Source organism: Pipra filicauda, unplaced genomic scaffold (assembly GCF_003945595.2).
Source record: "Pipra filicauda isolate LSUMZ 115617 unplaced genomic scaffold, ASM394559v2 scaffold154_size2910363_pilon, whole genome shotgun sequence".
Taxonomy (NCBI): Eukaryota; Metazoa; Chordata; class Aves; order Passeriformes; family Pipridae; genus Pipra; species Pipra filicauda.
Window position 1 is genome coordinate 613,832 of NW_024104040.1, and position 18,205 is coordinate 632,036.

An 18,205-nucleotide genomic window follows, 5' to 3' on the forward strand; every position below is an offset into this window, starting at 1 on the left:
ACTCCTAAAAATCCATAAAACTTAATCCCCAAAAAAAAGCACTGTGGTATTTTTAATATAGCATACAGACCAGAGGACTTTCAAACCATTAGAATTTTCAGAGCATTAATTATCTAGTACATCAACCACCTTAAGTGACAATTGGAGTATGGGAAGAGTAGGAAAGGGTAATCAAAATTCACTGTTCTGGAAGGCTGGGGAAGAAAGAAGTGTGGTGGGGAATGGAGGGGAGAAAGAGACCCGAAGAGGCTGTGTGCAGAAAGCAGGGAAGAGGGGGAGGGGAACAGAGCCCGGGGGTGAAGGACAGCGCCTCTGAAATTCAGATTAGCATCCAGAGAACAAACCGGTTTGCTTGACCCCCCTATCATACAAACTGGAAACAGACCAGCAGTCTGCAAAAACAGATGGAGTTAAATTTAGCCATACAAAGAGTAATCTGCAACAAAATTAAAGAAAAAAAAGAAAGGTTTACAATTACAACCCTCACAAAAATTAAGAGGAAGAAAAAGTCTCACTTCGGCAACAAACTGGGTAATCATCCTTTAAAAGCGCAGAGCCTGGATTACCACTGACACATACTTAGACTACTAAAACATATGGCCAATAAAAGAAAAAAAAGAAAGGAGAGAGGGTATGGGGGGAGGGGAAAGGTTGTGACAGCATGTGGTCTGCAAAGGCTTTATTTACTCTCTCCTCAGCTATTACCTGCTTTAACCAGCTGAAGACCTACTGCGAGGCACAGCCTAGGCTATTTTCACTGGGTATTTCATACGCTCCTGTAACACCAACACAGATACCCCTTAGCACCTCGGTGGTGGGTAAACAGAGCCTTGGCCACGGGCTGCTGAACTGACCAAGGGCCTTGGACTTTCGAATCCATTTCACTGCAAAGCCACCTCAGTGGAGACTCTGCCCTGGCTCTCTACAAATGGCAAACAGTTCTCACAGGGAAATTGGAGACCGTGATGTTTAAATTCAATTAACTGAAATTAGGTTGATTGAAATTAAACAGAAGGTTTGAACATAAAAGCAAAATAACTGTTTGTACGTATGACAAGAACACAATTTGTTCCTTGAGATCTAAAGCTTACTGACAGAAGCATAAATCTGACCAGGAGACTTGAACTCAGAACCCTTTAGGCTCAGCCATAGAGCAAATCATTACTGTCATATAGTGCTTCAAAAACTCCCAGGACAAACACTGCCCTTGGTTTAGAGATAGGGAAACTGAGGCATGTAGAAGCCATGTGCCATTTCTCAGTGGCAGAATGTAGAAGTAACAAGATCTTCTGCAGACCCAAGTCCACATTGTAATATCACCCTGAGCATTCAAAGGAAAGCAAGTTGTTATTTATGTAAATTCATGGCCAACATCAACATTTTTACAGCTGTTTTTCCTGGCCTCTTCACAGCTTAGCAAGAGACCTGTAGCTGAAATCCAATTCTTTACCAAAATTAGTCTCTCTGATCAGGCAGGCAATGATAGTTATCCCAGAGTTCTTCAGGAATAAATATACTTGTTTTTCTAACACAGTCAGAATTGGACTAAATAAGACATGGACCTACAATGCTTCTCTAATGCATGTTAGTAATTTCTCGTTAACATTAAATGAATTACGAAATACAAGGGTTTTGTTTCTTTTGAACATCAGTGTAAATGGCACAAAATGTACCATGGCAACAAAAGCCCCATACTCTTTACATGCTAGTATATAGACCATTATCCAGGAGAAAAATCTACATTGTAATTTTGCATAAGCATTTATCATAGTTTTAGAATAGGCTTTTTCTCTTACATTCACATGTATGTCCTTTACACTGCTCTGCCATGGTAAGAGAGAGATAACCACCTAAGATGGGAAAGGAAGGTTGTTTCCATTTCCCCTCTTAAGTAAACTGTCATGCTTTTCAGTGACCAAAGAATCTTCCTTATTCCTTGGCCAAGGTGGAATCCCTTGATACATTGCACGTTTTTTGGTTGAAATGTAAAGGGACACAAGTTTAGCTCAAATTTCCCTCAATAATTCCACGATTCTATTAAATGAAGTTTGAGAAACCTGCTTTCCAGTGTCTTTTTCTTAGAAAAATCACAAGATATTTTCTTTAGATTCTCTAGCTCTTGAACTGTTAGTTCAGAACTCTAAGTCTTCTAACTCAGTATTGTATTAACTTTAACTTGACTCTTTACCTTGAACTAAGCCATTCTTCAGTAAAAAAAAGCATGTCTCTGTAAGTGATCCAAACAAATCCCCATCTTTTTTGCCATGGAACATAATAGCAATTGGCTGTGTTTGGAACATGAGAATATTCTTCAGTTACCTCTGACTCGCTCTGGTCAGACATATCAAGCTTAAGCTAAAGGTACAAAAACATGTTTTCTCAATAACAAGTAATTCAGTAGTAGCAGAAGTAGGACCCAAACATGAATTGAATAAAAAAATCTTATTAAAATCATAATAGTCCTCCTCTCCTAGGAATAGGAATAGAATGATAACGAACAGTGATCCTCAGTTAAAACTTCTGCTAAGTAAAAATAAGTTTATCTGTAGAAACAGAGAAGGAATTACAAAAGATCAGGGATAGGTAAGTCAGTAATAACTGCAAATTATTACAACAGAACATTGCCAGCCTCATTTCCAAAACAAAGAAAATCTCAATCTGAACATTATCCTTCATGAGGCTATATGGTGACATTGCATTTAACTGTTTACTCACCATTTTGATATCAACCTATTTCAAAAGAGGCCCTTTCTCTTAAAACTATTTTCTCCTTATGTATTCATAGTTTGGGGCTATTTTTCCTGGCACACAAAATGACAGTATGGACATAAGATTCACCGGTGTATTCTCTTATATTTGCACACTGGCTGAAAGAAACACAGTTTATGTGATTTATTCCAGATCGAAAGACATTGTGACAACACACAGAATAGACCTCATTTTCAACATGCATTTTTTAAGGAGAAATTTATCAGTCCCTCTCAACATGAACTGCACTTTGGAACAGGTAGGACAGATTTGTTTTAATGAATTTATCCTGAGGCTGACCTCCTTCCAGGCATATGGTCTCAAATACACTTTCTGTCCTTGGGGCAAAGGATTAGTTATGAATCATAAAACAGTTATGCTTTCTGACCCTTGTTAACTTGCCAGTCAACTTCTTCCTAAGATGGAGTTTCTCAAAGAACATTCAACATGCAGTTGCCAATTTCTAGTTCTTTCCCTCTTGCTGCGTTTTTTTGTAAAACCTCAATTCCCCACAATTTATTCAGATAATCATTTGGAGCACTAAAAGGTATGTTATCATCCAGACTCTATTCCTCTCTTCATAACTGGAACCAAAAAGCACAACCCTCTTCTTTCCACACTTGGCTGTTTTTCCTCTACACATGGAGCATGTTCAGCTAGATCATGGCAGCTAGAGCAAAACTGCTACCCACACACTGAATCATCACATAAGAACCACTATGTCCAGAAATATAAAACATATGGACACACATACAACTCAATTATCAGAAAGATGCTCAAGGGCATGTCATTGAGAACTCCAGTTCCCAAACCTCACCAATTAACAAAATAAGAAGTAGAAGCAATTGATTGAAATAACAAACAAATATCTCCTTTTAATGCATGCTTTATTTTAGTCCTGAAAAAGGTTTAAAAGTAATAATACTGGGCTTATTTCAAGTTTTCGTAGAGTAAAATGTTCGATTATGAGCAATAATCTAGACAGACAGATTTTAGACAATGCAACAATGTCAATCTACCAGGTATCGTTATTACCCTTTGATGCTCGATCTTCCATCCCAGACAGGCCAAACAACCTCTTACAGAATCACTCAAGCTTTGCAGCCTTCCTATTAACATGTGCCCAGCAATGCCTCAATCACCAGACCATTTCTGTGTTGCCATCAACTAACATGACAAGACCAGCAGAGAGCTGTCAGCAGCAGAACTCAGAGGGCCCCTCCACTGACGTGTGCGACTGGATCTGCAATCAGCGTTAATTTCTGACAATATACAGAAAGCACATCTGGCACACAGTGGAAAAATGACCAGAAAGAAGACAGTGGGAAGCAGGTTATCAAAACAGTTCATGCTGCCACTAGCCAATGCCTTGAGTATCTTTGCAAAATCACTGTGCCAGATGAATTGTCTCAGGAAGTTGTATCTTACCAATAGGGAACACTGCCAAGTTTTATGGTTTTTGTACTGCCCCACTTTACAACAAACAACAAAAATCACAGAATAATTCAGGTTGGAAGGGATCTCTGAAGATCAACCAGTCCAACCTCATACTCTCACAGGGCCACATTGGAAATCAACACACTATTCTGGTGTATTTTGGTTCATGGCTGATCTGCACAGATAGTTTTGACTTATTATCCTGTCAATTCTAAATGTGAGATTCTCAGTAGTTCTCAGACTACAATGAAACAAGAACTAAAGGTCTCTTTCTTGAAATAAAAAGGCTGAGGCACAAAACAGTTTTTCTCAAAGAAAGTTAAATGTTTTATCAATGCAAATACTTTATCTGTTTCTCAATATGCAGTTTTTGCAATTTGGACAAACCACTGGGACCTACAAAGCAAAGATCCAGCCATGTCAAGGTTATACACTGAGGTTCATGCCATACTTGTTTATACAGTGAATCAGAACAGAGAACACAAGCTTATGATACCAGTATCATCAGACATCAGAAGTATCAAAACTATGCAGCATCTGTTGCATTCCCCTCTCTTTTTCAGCCCGAAAAGCCTGAACTGCATGTTGCTGAATTCAAAGTTGAGCCCACTTTCACAGGAAAATTCAACTGAAAAGCATCTGGAAGAATACTGTCTTTTACTGAAATAAGTCCCAGATCCAATTCTTATTTATAACACTGTTGGGACAGCATCCTTTAAACACAGTGATGCAAACCTGGGTCTTTTGTTCATTTTTTTTTTTTTTTTGCTTTCAATCAGACATCAAAGCAACAATGTTAGGATGAATTTTCAACTGTTCTGAACCTACAGGTTATGTAGATCTGCCTTTTTCAGCAGAAGGAACTCTGGCAACACACACATGCAACTTCACAAGTTCAACTCAGCAGTTAATCTGTCTGGACTTAGCACATAATCAGAAATGGATTTACTACAGTGACAGCAAATGGAGCTGAAAACCTACACTGCACTGTCTAGAGGAGTGCTTAACCCCTATCTCAAATACAGCCTCCCTCTTTCTACACCAAATCCACATGACAATTGGAATCACCCCAAAGCCAAGCTTGACAGAAAGCCAGTCAGCTTTGCTGTAGATGAAAATTGAGCATCCATCTGCACAGTCACCAGGCATCTCTCATTAAAACAACCAAGCTGGACAGTTAGCAAGCAGACACTGTTCATTATGATATCTGAGAGCAGCCAGAAGAATGCCTTTTATTTTTCCTTCCTTCTCAGGTTTTTCTGCCACAAGGTCACATCTGCTGTTTAAAATTAAAGTGGGCTTTTTTTGGTGATGGTCTTTGTTTAAGATCTTCCAAGGCATACTGTTTTTAATAACATTATTAATGGCACATCTACTATACACTAACAACTTCTGGTCTATAAAGGCAAAGTGTGAACACAACGTTAGAGTTCAGACCAGTATAAACCATCTCAGCCAATCAATCATTAAAGAAAAAGAATCGTTTAAAGACCCATTAAGATACTTGACCAGTGTGATATTAGATGCCAGCATGTCCATTTCTCTTTCATATATACACATATATGTATGTGCACATGTACAAATATATACACTATCCTCTCTAGTTTGTCAAATCTACAGCTTGGAAGGTTTCTGGAGGAGGCAACTGCCCATGTATTTTCCCATGTAGCACCCAAAACACTCACAGGCATACAGTAAGAAAGAAAAACATTACTAAGTTAATGCTATAAACAAAAAAAAACCCTGTATGTTTAAATGTCCTGTCATTTCATAGAAAATATTCCATAGCTCTTGACACAAAAACTTGTAACAGCTAATATTTTAATCTTCCTGCCTTTGAAATCCTCCTTGCCTCCCATATCTGGTGTAACCATGGTTGTGGACTTGGAGGAAAAAGGTGAAATAACAATGTGGCAGGCAAGTCCTCTTCATCCTCCTCAAGAGTCTTGGAAACCACTCTCCTAATGAAAAAAAAAAATGGCAGGAACTAACCTCCAAAATTTGCTGAAACTGCTGCAAAAAGGACTGTGAGGAGATGCACATTTTTCACTCTGAACTTCTGCTTTAAATACCCCATTGGTAGTTCTGTGTTTCTCTATCCAAGGCATTAAAGTCTTCTTGGACGGCTTTGCCTTTCCCTCCCTTCTCCTTAGGTTTTTGTTCAAAATTGCTCCTCTGTTGGATGGTACTGGTCACTTGGCTAATCCACCTAATTTCTTACTGTTCTCACAGTCAGAAATTTCCCTTTAAGAGACTAAGATTAGGAAGAGTAACAATGTCTTAACATTTCATCTACAAATAAATATTTGAAAGTATTTTTATGAGAATAGGAAACAACCATGTTCTTAAATGTCACATACAATATGACTGGTAGGAAGCTGTTTCCCTCTTCTTGGTGCAGTGCACTGTAGTAGGTCAAGACCTACTTCCCAGGCTTCTCAAAGGAATCACCTAGTTGCATTAAGAATTTGATTCTATGTAAGTGGTTTAAAGAAATTACAAGATTTAGCTTCCTTTATGAAACAGCTGTTCTCCAAGTGGACTGAAAGTGTAAAAGGGCAAGAGAATAAAGCCACCTAATGCTCCAAAGCAACGCAGTATTTGAGAGGCTTCCTGGCAAGCCACAGGGAGATAGATGATCAACGAGGCAGGATCAGCTGTAGCAGTAAAAGTAGAGCTTGTTCTCCTGGATGGCAAAACTGAGATGCAATCGTACACTGTAAAACATGTTACAACCACACAGTATCACCAAGCAGATAGTAAGTAAAGAACTAACAGCAACAAAATACTGAATCAGTAGTAGAAAGACACAAGGCTCAGGACAGGAAATGGAGCACTTGGCTCTCTGCAAATCCTGAACTGAGAGTCATCAAGATGAGGTTTTCTCGCAGATGCTCTTCATTCTGTGACATCAGTAGCATGGGTAGGCAACAGCAATGCTCATAAAACTGCTGTGAATGTCCCCATTTCACCAGTGAAGCCAGTGTAAAGAAGTAGTTGCCCAGATTCCTTACATCACCAGAAGCAGCTGAACTCAACTTTTTGGATCTGCTCTCCCTTACCAGTACAGCATCTCTCTGAAGGGGGTATGATGGAGAAAGCTCCAAAGAGCTTGGATCTCACTAAGGCCAGAATACTGTGACACACTTTGCTTTCTAAAGAAGTGATTATTTCCTCTTTACTAGGAAGATTGTGGAGGATCAGGCACACAGCGATTTCCAGGCATTCTACTTACTCAATTACTCTCAACTGATAACACAACAAGGGACCATACAACTCTGAGTATACACAGTCTCACTGAGCATTGGCATTACAATTGCATGTGAACCATCTCTATCTTTTAAAAGGCAGCTAGAAATAAAAGGGGGCATGAAAGAGAATTTTACCAAATTAAAAGCATATTTTAACTATCAAACTCCCAGAAAAATTCTCCTTAGCAAGTTTTGAAGTTGGAGGTAGCATTGTAAAAGAAAGGGGCAGGGCCAAATCCTAATATCTCTCAAATACATAGAACGTAAGAGGAAAAAAGTGTTTCTTATTCACACTAATACTTTTTTATGAAGCCAAATGTAAAATTAGTATGGCTCTATAGAAAAACATGGTCTTCCAAAGAAAGCTACTTATTTCTCTGAAGTTTTGGAGCTGTACACGCCATTCAACAGAGAAATCAGCGCTGCAGAGGGATGTGCAGCAGAACTCAGTGCAAAAGACAGAAGTACTAGTAAAATGTTCAACAGCTGAAAATAGTCAGCCATCGAAGTAACAATTTCACACTTCGTGTTCTAGGGAAGTCCTATTACTTTTGGTGAGATGTACAGATAAGTCTTCATTTAAAAAAGAAAAAACCCACTATTAATAGGGGGTATTTCAGACCGCAGTTACATTCAGTAAGTAACTTGTTCACTTGCTTCAAAGTGCTTTGGTAAGATCATGCCAAGGGTCTTGAAAAGAGCTAATTACATACAATGATGGAGATAGGAGACAGAACAGAAGGATCTCTGCACAGCATTTTATAAAACCAGTCACTCCAGGCTTGCTCATGGAACCAATGCAACAGATGTCTGGTAATCTCTTAAGTAACAGTATCTTAGGTCTGCCCACACTGTTTTGCTGTTCATAGCTCCATCAGTTCAAAAAAGTACCTCAAAATAACCTCTCCAAAACTTTACATGAGGAGTATTAATTGAAGGTTTCTATCAGATCTTGTCATATTGACTTAGGCTGCTCACTACCATTTTACTCTTCCTGTGATTTTATGTCGCAACATATGGTTGTTCCTATCTTTTGTATTTTATGAATATTTTATTATCTAGTGAAGTATAACTGCTAAAAAAAGAATTTAAATGCAAATTAACCAAAGCATTTGACAGTATATGATGCAAAATTTTCAGATCTATGTTTTTTTTTCTTAAATCTCTGAAGTGCCATGGAACTTAATGTTAACTCAGTGAGAATTACATTAAATACAGTTCAATGAAAGCCGTGATTTACACAATCCTTTATGGCCTCTCATGTCCCAAAAATATTTCACACAAGTTGTGACATTACTGTGTGACAGAGCAAGACAACAGAAACCATCTGACAAGGCTTCAGGAGTCATCCAAACTAAACCACATTTTAGCATCACAGAATCATTTAGGCTGAAAAAGACCTTTAAGACCATTGAGTCTAACCATTAACCCAACACTGCCAAGTCCACAAATAAACCATGTCCCTAAGTGTCACATCTACACATCTTCTAAATACCTCCAGGAATGGTGAATCCACCACTTCCCTTACAGCCTGTTAACGATGCTTAACAGCCCATTCCATGGAGAAATTTTCCCCAATATCCAACCTAAATCTTCCCTGGTAGAACGTGAGAACATTTCCTCTTGTCCTATATCTTGTCAGCTGGCAAAAGAGATCGACCCCCATCTCACCATGACCTCCTTTCAGGTAGTTGTAGAGGGTGAGGTGGTCCCTCCTGAGCCTCCTTTTCTTCAGGCTAAGCAATCCCACCTCTCTCATCCATTCCTCCCAAGACTGGTGCTCCAGACTCTTCACCAGCTTCATTTCCATTCTCTGGACACGCTCCAGTACCTCAATGGCCTTCTTGTAGTGAGGGTCCCAAAACCGAACACAGGAGTCAAGGTGCAGCCTCACCAGTGCTGAGTACAAGGGGACAATCACTACCCTAGTCCTGCTGGCCACATTATTTCTGATCCAAGCCAGGATGTCATTGGCCTTGTTGGCCACCTGGGCACACTGCTGGCTCGTGTTCAGCTGCTGTTGACCAGCACCCCCAGGTCCTTTTCCACCAGGCAGCTTTCCAGCCATTCTTTCCAAGGCTGTAGCGCCGCATGGGGTTGTTGTGACCCAAGTGCAGGACTAGGCACTTTGCCTGATTAAACCTCATACAATTGGCCTCGGCCCATCAATCCAGTCTGTCATTTCTATAAGAACTCCATAGTTCCATTTGTTACTTCCAAGCCAACAACAACAGTGTACAAAATTTGGCTGTTCCTGCAGTGATTAAAAACACTGTCATCCACATGTTCCTCCAATATACGCTCTGTGTTTTTTCTTCTGGATGATAAAAACATTAATTATCCTATTTAATTATTAAGAATCTAATGTTACTTGATTGTTTGCCACTGCAAGCATCTTCACAGAATGGCTCCTTGGTTTTGGGTCATCTCTACTACCTACCCGCAAGTTCAAATCCATTAACAGAGGCTATACTAGCCCTGCTCACATTTGCAGATAAGCCTTTGCAATGACTCACTGAAACTTAACTTACTAGTTCCCTCCTTATTATACAAGGATATTTTCAGAGTTCTTAGAAATAAAATGTATTTGGGATAGACAAGATATAAAATTGGTCTATGAATGTATCTCCACACAGAAAATAGCATGAAACAAAATGATGAGGTTTGGAATTTTTAAATAAATAAAACTGAAATTACATTAGGCAAAAGTGCTTTCAAAACATATTCTTACAAGCAATACTTTTCCCAACAATTTAAGGAAAATAATGACAAGACGGGATTTGCAGAAAATCAATTATTCTCAGAGAAAATAACACATTAATTGTAAAAATTTAGTGTTGTTTTATGACTGCCACTGTAATCTGTTCCAGAATATTAGAGATATCTTAATTGCTTACTATATCTAATGAACTCTAGTTCACAGGACTAATTCTCTAAAAGACATGATTGTCAGAATGTCACAGCTTATTACTCCTTCATTTGTTGGTCTTCCCAACAGTCATCCTTCTCACAATTCTGTTTCAGAAGCAAAAGAAAATGAGTCTTCTGCATTGCATGCAAGAAATGATTATGCAGAAATAGGAAAAACACACACATCTCAAAGAGGCTATCCATCTGAGTCACAAAGCCAAAAATCTGAAATATTTTTTACCTTAATGATTTCACAATCCTTTTTTACAAGTCAAGACGTGATGCCTTAATATCATGTCCAAGCTCCATGTTTTGTTAATTACGTCCTACCTAGCTAAATGCCCCCTGTAGTTTCAATTAGACACGGTATTCTTCTCACTTCCCGTCTTGATTATTGTGCACTGTTGCTAAGCGCTAGTTAACAGTTGCCACATTCACCCAAAGTTGGCTGCACTTCAGTAGTCATTCAGAGAATTAAATACAAAACATATGGTACAGAACCACACAAAGCATAAAAGTACTTTTTAAACGAGTCTAAAATGCTTAAAATGAAAGGTACTACAAAATCGGTTACACCACTGAAAGTAAAATCCTTACAGTCCTATGCCCACTCCAAATTTCCTAGAAATAGTGAAACTTAGAGAGAAATGCATTTAAAAATTTTTTTTTTAGCTTTCAGTGATAAGATTTCCTAGAGTATATTTTTGACATTATATTGAATCTAGTTTTACATTGAATAAACAGCCTAGTATTCATAATTTGATAGGCTTCACAGTACAGATTTCCCTTAAAAGACTGTTTCATTCTCTATATCCCATAGCAACTAATTAGACTGTTCTAAATTACACTCCAAGTTTTCTTTTCCCTTGTATCTGCAAAATACTTTGGACATGACTTGTTGAACTGCCAAATATCAATGCCAATAGCTATGAGTTTAAGAAGACCTTGAACCAAATGTGCTTTTTTGAATTCTAGACAAACTTTTCACACGGTCAGATCACCTCTCCTTTCATCTGTGATGCCCTCATGAGATCTTAAACTTCACATATTTTAATTATCCCAGTAAATCTTGGTAATCCGGTTGTCTATTACTGCTTATTTCCTTTAGTATTACATCCTGAGCTTAAAAACTGCCTTACCAAAAAAACCCCTCACAAATTCTAACTGTTACATTATCTACAGCCAAACCCAACTAATAAAAATTCCTAGTATGTACAAACTGGATTTTACAATTAAGTTTCTTTTTTCTGTTAAACACCTTAGTCAAAAATTTGTTTTGTATGAACACTACCGATAGTAAGCAAAAACATACACAGTATTTGTTACACGTATTAACAGATAACTTTCAGGGCTTGGATCCCAACCCTTTAAACAGGTAAGCACATTTTGAACATTATTCATTGACTTTCTTGAGCATTTTGTTGTAAATACTCAAGAATACATAAGAAAAAGTAGGCACATGTTCAAAATCTACAAATGCTAAAAATAAGAAATAACTAAATATTTCTCAACAGCTCTCAGAATCCTCACAAATCCTTATTCTTTTGCAAAAGGGTATTTAAAAAGTTAATCCACCAGTTCCATAAGTGCTTTTGTCCTATTCACAAACATATTCTTCAGGATAAGATTTAATATTTGTAAAGATTGTTTTTTTAATCCCACTAGCACACATGTAATAACTTTTTCAATCAGTATAAGACACACTCTTGTTTCTTTTAGAGGGTATATCCCTTAACAAAAACCAAATTTAAGTGTGCATTACAGTATTTAAAAGTGTGGAAAGCCTTAGATGTCTTCTCAGAAGTCATATGTGTAACTATACCCGCAACTGAAATGTGCACCTATTTGCTTCACTCTCAGCTAAAACAACTGTAATAAAGGTAAATAAATAAATAAAGCTTCAGTTATTCCTACTCAGGAAATAACAGACAGCACTTTCCTCTCAACAGCCTTTTATTTCAGTCTTTTAAAAAGCTCTTTGTAACAAGGTATTAGTGAAGTAAGAAGAATACGAAATATTATTTTACTAATACTTAAAATATCAGTCAGTGGAAAAGTTGGAAGAGCCACTGTTTCAAAGAAAATCAAATGGAATTATGTAGAAAAGTTCGTATCTTCAGAGTATTTAAAGCAAACATGCTGACAAGCAGCAGACACGGGAAGTATTTTTCCATCGGCTAACTTAAGGAGTCTCCTGCACTTCAAACGCATCTGACAATTGATAATTCCTAAATTTCAGAATACGGATAAATATTTGCAGGCTTGGGGCCTAAACAAACAGCAACCCTCGGCCCACCCGCTGGGCTGGCCGAAATCCTATGGTTCACGCAAACTTTTCGTCTTTCGGAGGTTTCGGAAAAGCCCGGGGAAGCGCCGGGAGGGAAGGGCCAGACGCCAGCGGTACCTCACGGCCCCTGCGTACATCTGTCAGCTGCCGCGGGGAGCCGGCTCCATCCTGGGCGCTTCTTCCCCCTCTATCTTTACTTCCCAACAGCAAATAAGCCTTGCCGATCGGCCGCCACCGCGGTGAAAGCATCACCAGCGGGCCGCCGGTGACACGGCCCGAGGGGCAGCCGACCCCCGTTGGGCTGCCGCGTATCCAGGGGACACCGCCGCCCCTTCGCCATACGGACAGCCCCCCACGGCCGGGAAGGAGACCCCTCCTCCTCAGAACCAGCCTGCCCATGTCCAGCAGTGCCCCCAAGCACCCCATCCCGCGGGCCGCCCACGGCCGGCTCTCCTCACGCCGGGCGAAGGCTCCCGCGGGCGCGGAGGGCGAGGCGGCCGAGCCCCCTCTGCCGGCGGCGGCGGGCACGGCAGCGCCGGGCTGAGGAGAGAGCTCGCCGCCCGCCCGCTCTCCGCCACAGCCACCTGCACCCCCCGCGCCCGCCCCCGGGCTCGGCTGCCCGCCGCCCGTCCGCCCACAGCGCCTGCTTTGCTCCCACAGCCCCCCGGCCAAGGCTCTCCCGCCCCCACCCTACCCCGTGGGCTCGGGGTCATGTCTCCCCCGGCCCCGGACCAAAACGCCGGTAACAAAGGGCTGGAGCCCGTCCGGGGGTGGGCACCCGCAGCCCGGCGATGACAAGGGGCGCTGCCCGCGATGCCGCTGGCAGCCCGCAGCCCACCGGTGCCGCCGCTGCGCCCCGCGGGGTGACAACACCGAGCGCGACCCGGCGAGCGGAGCCGCCGCCGCCCGACCCGCTACCTTTGTGCCCTCACAGAAACCGGCGAGAAGGCGAAGCAAAGCCCCGCGCCGCTCCCTTACCTTGCTGGACAGAGAGAGAAAAAGTTGAAGCGCTCTCCTTCTACCCCTCCCTCACTTCTTCTTCTTCTTCTTTTTTTTTTTTTTGTTTTTTTTGTTTTTTTGTTTTTTTTTTTTTTTTATTTTTTTAATTTCCCCCTCCCTCCCCACACACACAGAGCACTGCGCTCAGGCAGGCCCGCCCGGCGCCTTCGGTGCCACCGTCTCCCTCCCTCCCTCCGGGTCTCGGTTTCTCTCTCTCTCTCGGCGGGAGGAGGGGAGGGGAGGAGAATGGGGCGGACCCGCAGGTGCCGCCCCTCCTGCTCTGACAGCAGGGGCAGAGGGGTCGGGGGGCGGCGGGCGCGGTGCTGAGGTGCGGGAGTGTCCAGCGGCGGTCCAGGCCGTGGCCCAGGGCGGCGGGGCTGGGAAGGGAGGCTGCCGCGTCGTGCCGGGGACTGAAGTGATGGAACGGGCCCTGGTGCGGACGCGAGTTAGTGGAGGAGGCAGGTGGAGAGCAGTGAGGCCCGGGACGTGACAGCCGGGGCTCGGTGAGGAGAGAGCGAACTGGGGTGGTTCCAGCCTGGCAAGGAAGGGACGAGGCCCTGCGCAGAGGGGAGCCAAGCTGGGAAGCATCAAAACCCTGTCGGATGTCCAGCATGGCTCGGTGGCTGGGGCAGCAGTAGATGGCACTGGGAGAGCCATCTGCTCTGCCCTATGAGAGATTGCCCTGTGGTGAGGGCTCGTCAGGGCTGTGGGCAGAGCTGAAATTTGGGCAGGGGGATACCCTTATGTTGAGTTTGAGTTTAGTTAGCAATGGAGCTGGTCTAGGAGTGGTGAAGTAGAAGCCGATGGGGCCTAGCATGCTAGGAGGATGCTGGAGACAAAATGGAGAAGAGTGCTCTGACTATACTTGTGTCCGATATTTAATTGAACAGGGCTCAAAGAAAGGTGGGTAAAGATGAGAGGATCCAAGTGTGTCAGAGGGAGTGGAAACAGAAGGATCTGGAACATTTACAGCTGTAAATGGAGCCCGAGTGTGTGGGGAAGCAGTGGGTTTGGATTCTTAGTGTGTGTAAAGATGAAGCTCAGACTTATCAGGAGCATGGGAAGGAGACTAGAAATATGATCGGATGCTCTGAGGGTAAATATCCATTGAACTGGGGAAAAAATGCTTTTGCATTTCTTCCTTTTACCCTTGATTAAGTGACTACACGAACCATTTCCTCTCTTTTTCACTTTTCAAAGGACATATTTCTTGAGAGCCTTTCAAAAAGCCTTTTTTATCTCTTGGGACCGTAGGGCTCAATCCTATGCAGTGTCCTATCTTTCTGCCTCAACAGCTGAGGAAAAAACCAAAAAGTAGAGTGACAAAAAAGTGGTAGTGTTGTTCATTTTCTTTGACAGGAACCTGCTGCAGTGTGACACTGAGAAAAAGATGTCCAGTACTTTTCTCACATCCTTTTCTTTTGTACTTGCTGGTTAAAATATTAAGTTCCAGCATCCATCCAGCACTCACATAGTGAGTGTTCTTATTACTAGACATAATGAGACTTCCCATTAAAAAGTGGAAGGGGAAAACCTGTCCACACCTCTTGGAGGTAGCTCAGTAGTTAGAGCATGGTGCTGATAGCGCCAAGGTTATGGGTTTGATCCCTGTATGGGCCATTCACTCGATGATCCTTGTGGGTCCCTTCCAACACAGAATATTCTGTGATTCTGAGAAAGCAGAGACGGCACAGTAACAGTGTGGCACTGCAGTAATGCTGCTTGGTCCATAAATGAGAAACGGATATCTAACAGATAACACAGATGGTTTAGAACGTTAAACAAACTTCGCCTTTTTCTGCATTAATCACACTCTTGGCCATAACCATGAGCTCCAGAACTTTCTTATGTTTAATGTCATGCCACAGTTCTTCTCAAAAACCAAGGTACCTCCAAAATAAAGCATTGCAACTAGGTCGTTTGGCTACTTTGATTCTGAGATCATGCAATTTTTATGTGAATAGCTACATCAGTTGGCTTTGACTGGGCTAATTACATTCTTGAATGCTTAAGGCTGGGCTTCAGCTATGGATCACCTGAAGACTTGCTACCTCCATTAGCTTAACCATCTTGGTATCTGTATTTATAAAGTTGCTAAGAATATGACTCTTAACAACAGGAAGCTAGAAGTTTGGTTGAAGCAGAGTTTAAGAGACAGGTCATGTCAGGCATTAGGATCAAACTTTGTCACTTTGTCAGCTCTAAGTGGTATACGTGTTTGCTGTGTATGTCAACTCCAATACTGATACTCTGCAAAATATAACGGAATTAAGCAATATCAGTTCTTTGAGATAATGTTGCCATGGGACTCTGGACAGATTTAGACAGTAACTGTTATTACTGTTAAAGGTTAGCAAGAGATTTCAAAGTATATAAGGTACCTGTATAACACCTACTATAGCATATGATAATTCTAACCCAGATTACTTAGTTATATCTAGATTGATCCCAGTAATTGCAGTCTAGATTTCCCTTGAAATTTCAAACTCTTTGATTTTAATTAGAGGTATCTACCAAATGAGTGAGAATTATTCTCATAGCTTTAATGCAGTAACTCTTTTCCTATTTGGACTTATTTTTTTTTTTTGCTTTTTTCAAAAAGGAAGAGATTAATTATATGTTTTCTTCTAACTTTCTATTTTGACTACCAACATTTACAGCTTTTAGGGTAGTTTCATCTGTACCATCTGTGGGCCATATTGCACATCAGATGGCAGGATAAAATCTGTAACAAGAACATTTAGGGACATAAAAGTCTTTCAGGGTTTGAAGCCATGATATTCACAACACAAATGTGTGGAGCCGTTCAAGTATCTGAAACAGAAGATGCAGAATGCCAAAGCAGCTGCTGGAGTGAAATAAAGAAGAGACCACACAGTTTGGGGAACATACAGGCATTGAGAACAAAAGAACATTTGAGAGAACAAGAAAGCACAACTTCAAGCAGTGAGCAGTTGGAATCAATCATTAGGAATTATTGACAGCAGACATGCAGTCACACAGCAATTAGAGGTTCACTTTGGGAAGCAAGGTCAATTAATACTGTGGTAAAGAGGCAGCATCAAAAAAAGCACCTGGTTTAGCAAACAGCATTTTCTGATCACTGACTAGGCAACACAGAAGAAAGTTGTTGATCGTAGGTTGGGTTTTGGCCATTTTCATATTCACAAGGCAAGATACCATCACCTAAATTCTGTTGTAAAGGACTATATAAGAATATTATATGATACTACACTTTGTGCAAAGATTGATGGGCCACCAGTGGAACTACAGAAGTTGATAGGCATCATTGAGTCTTGAGCCTTCGTTGTGTATTGCATTTCACTCTGTCTTCAAATGAAAGTCTCTTCACTTTTTTCGTATTTTCTGGTTTTGAGAGCAATAGAGATAAGGTCCTTCAGGATATAGTGTTCTAAATACTGTGGATAGCAGGAATTGACTGTTTCCCACTTCCAAGCCATGAAGGCAAACTTCCTAGCAGATTTCAACCTTTTTTTCTCCTGCAAGTGAAGGTTGTCAATTCATCTTAGATCATTCTCTGAACTCCAGCTTGTATTTGTAGTTGTCATGCCTGCTACATTTAAATACTTACAGATAATCTGATGTATCCAACCTCAGAAATTAGGTTTCAAAAACATAAACAAATATAAACAAATAGTCGCACAAGAGAACTCTCTGCTTTAATTTCTTGTTATTCGTTAATTACTTTATACATACATGCTAAACCCAGTAATTTCTGTCCTAGAAACATTAATATCAATATTTTATTTGATCCAGCCTATCGAACCTTTAGTATTAAACTTTGCCTGAATCAAGCGTCTGAATTCCACAGACCTGGTGTTGTCATTGTTAAAATCTGATTGCAGACTTTAACTTCTCTTTCTGGGGCTAAAGTGAATCCCACCATCCTAATGGGTAATTCTGGTTTGAGCCTTCCAAATAACTTTCATCCTTCTGTATGAATCACCCATGATCTTTTAAGCTTCACTATACTTTATCCTTTTATTATTGTGATGTGAATTATCCTTTCCCTAGTTGTAATATTGTAAAGTTCTATTCGGTCTATTTAATGTCTAGGCATCTATGAAATTAGTTATTTCCTAAAAAACGTTTATTCTAAATGCATGAAACAGGTGGATAGGATTAAATAAGATGCAGTGCTGGAGATGGGGAGCCAAAGTACATAAAATTGGATGTTTCTAATGCAGACAGTCTGAGGGCAGAGCTAGGAACTGAATTCAGATCTCCTGGTTCAGACCTCCTGATTCTGTAATTCTAACGTCATCATATATAAGCTTTCTTATCTCTATTCTTTTACAGAAATATTTTTGAAATCCATACTTTGGTATCGGTGTTTTTAGCATGAATATTTACCACACCTACTACAAAAAAAATTTGATGGTGCACAGTAAGAGGGAAGAGACAGGAGTGTTTCTTACAACCTAAGAGCATACTTGCTTTATCTTTCCATTACTCACTCCACAGAAATTGAGCAACTCATCAGCAGGCTTTTCTGGAAATTCAGCATAAGTACATAGTCAGTGACAGGCATATGCAACTGTACATCATCCAT

The 18,205-nt window shown here is 40.9% G+C and overlaps 1 protein-coding gene across 5 annotated transcripts in view; it reads right to left on the bottom strand.

Moving 5' to 3' along the window:
* Positions 1 to 13,689, bottom strand: part of GREB1L (GREB1 like retinoic acid receptor coactivator) — a 138,912-nt gene extending 125,223 nt beyond the window's left edge. For all 5 annotated transcript variants that reach the window (XM_027731256.2, XM_027731258.2, XM_027731257.2 and 2 more), the window contains exon 1: positions 13,612 to 13,689. The gene's annotated coding sequence lies outside the window, so the exon portion shown is untranslated. The remainder of the gene's footprint in view (positions 1 to 13,611) is intronic.
* Positions 13,690 to 18,205: the final 4,516 nt, after the last annotated feature.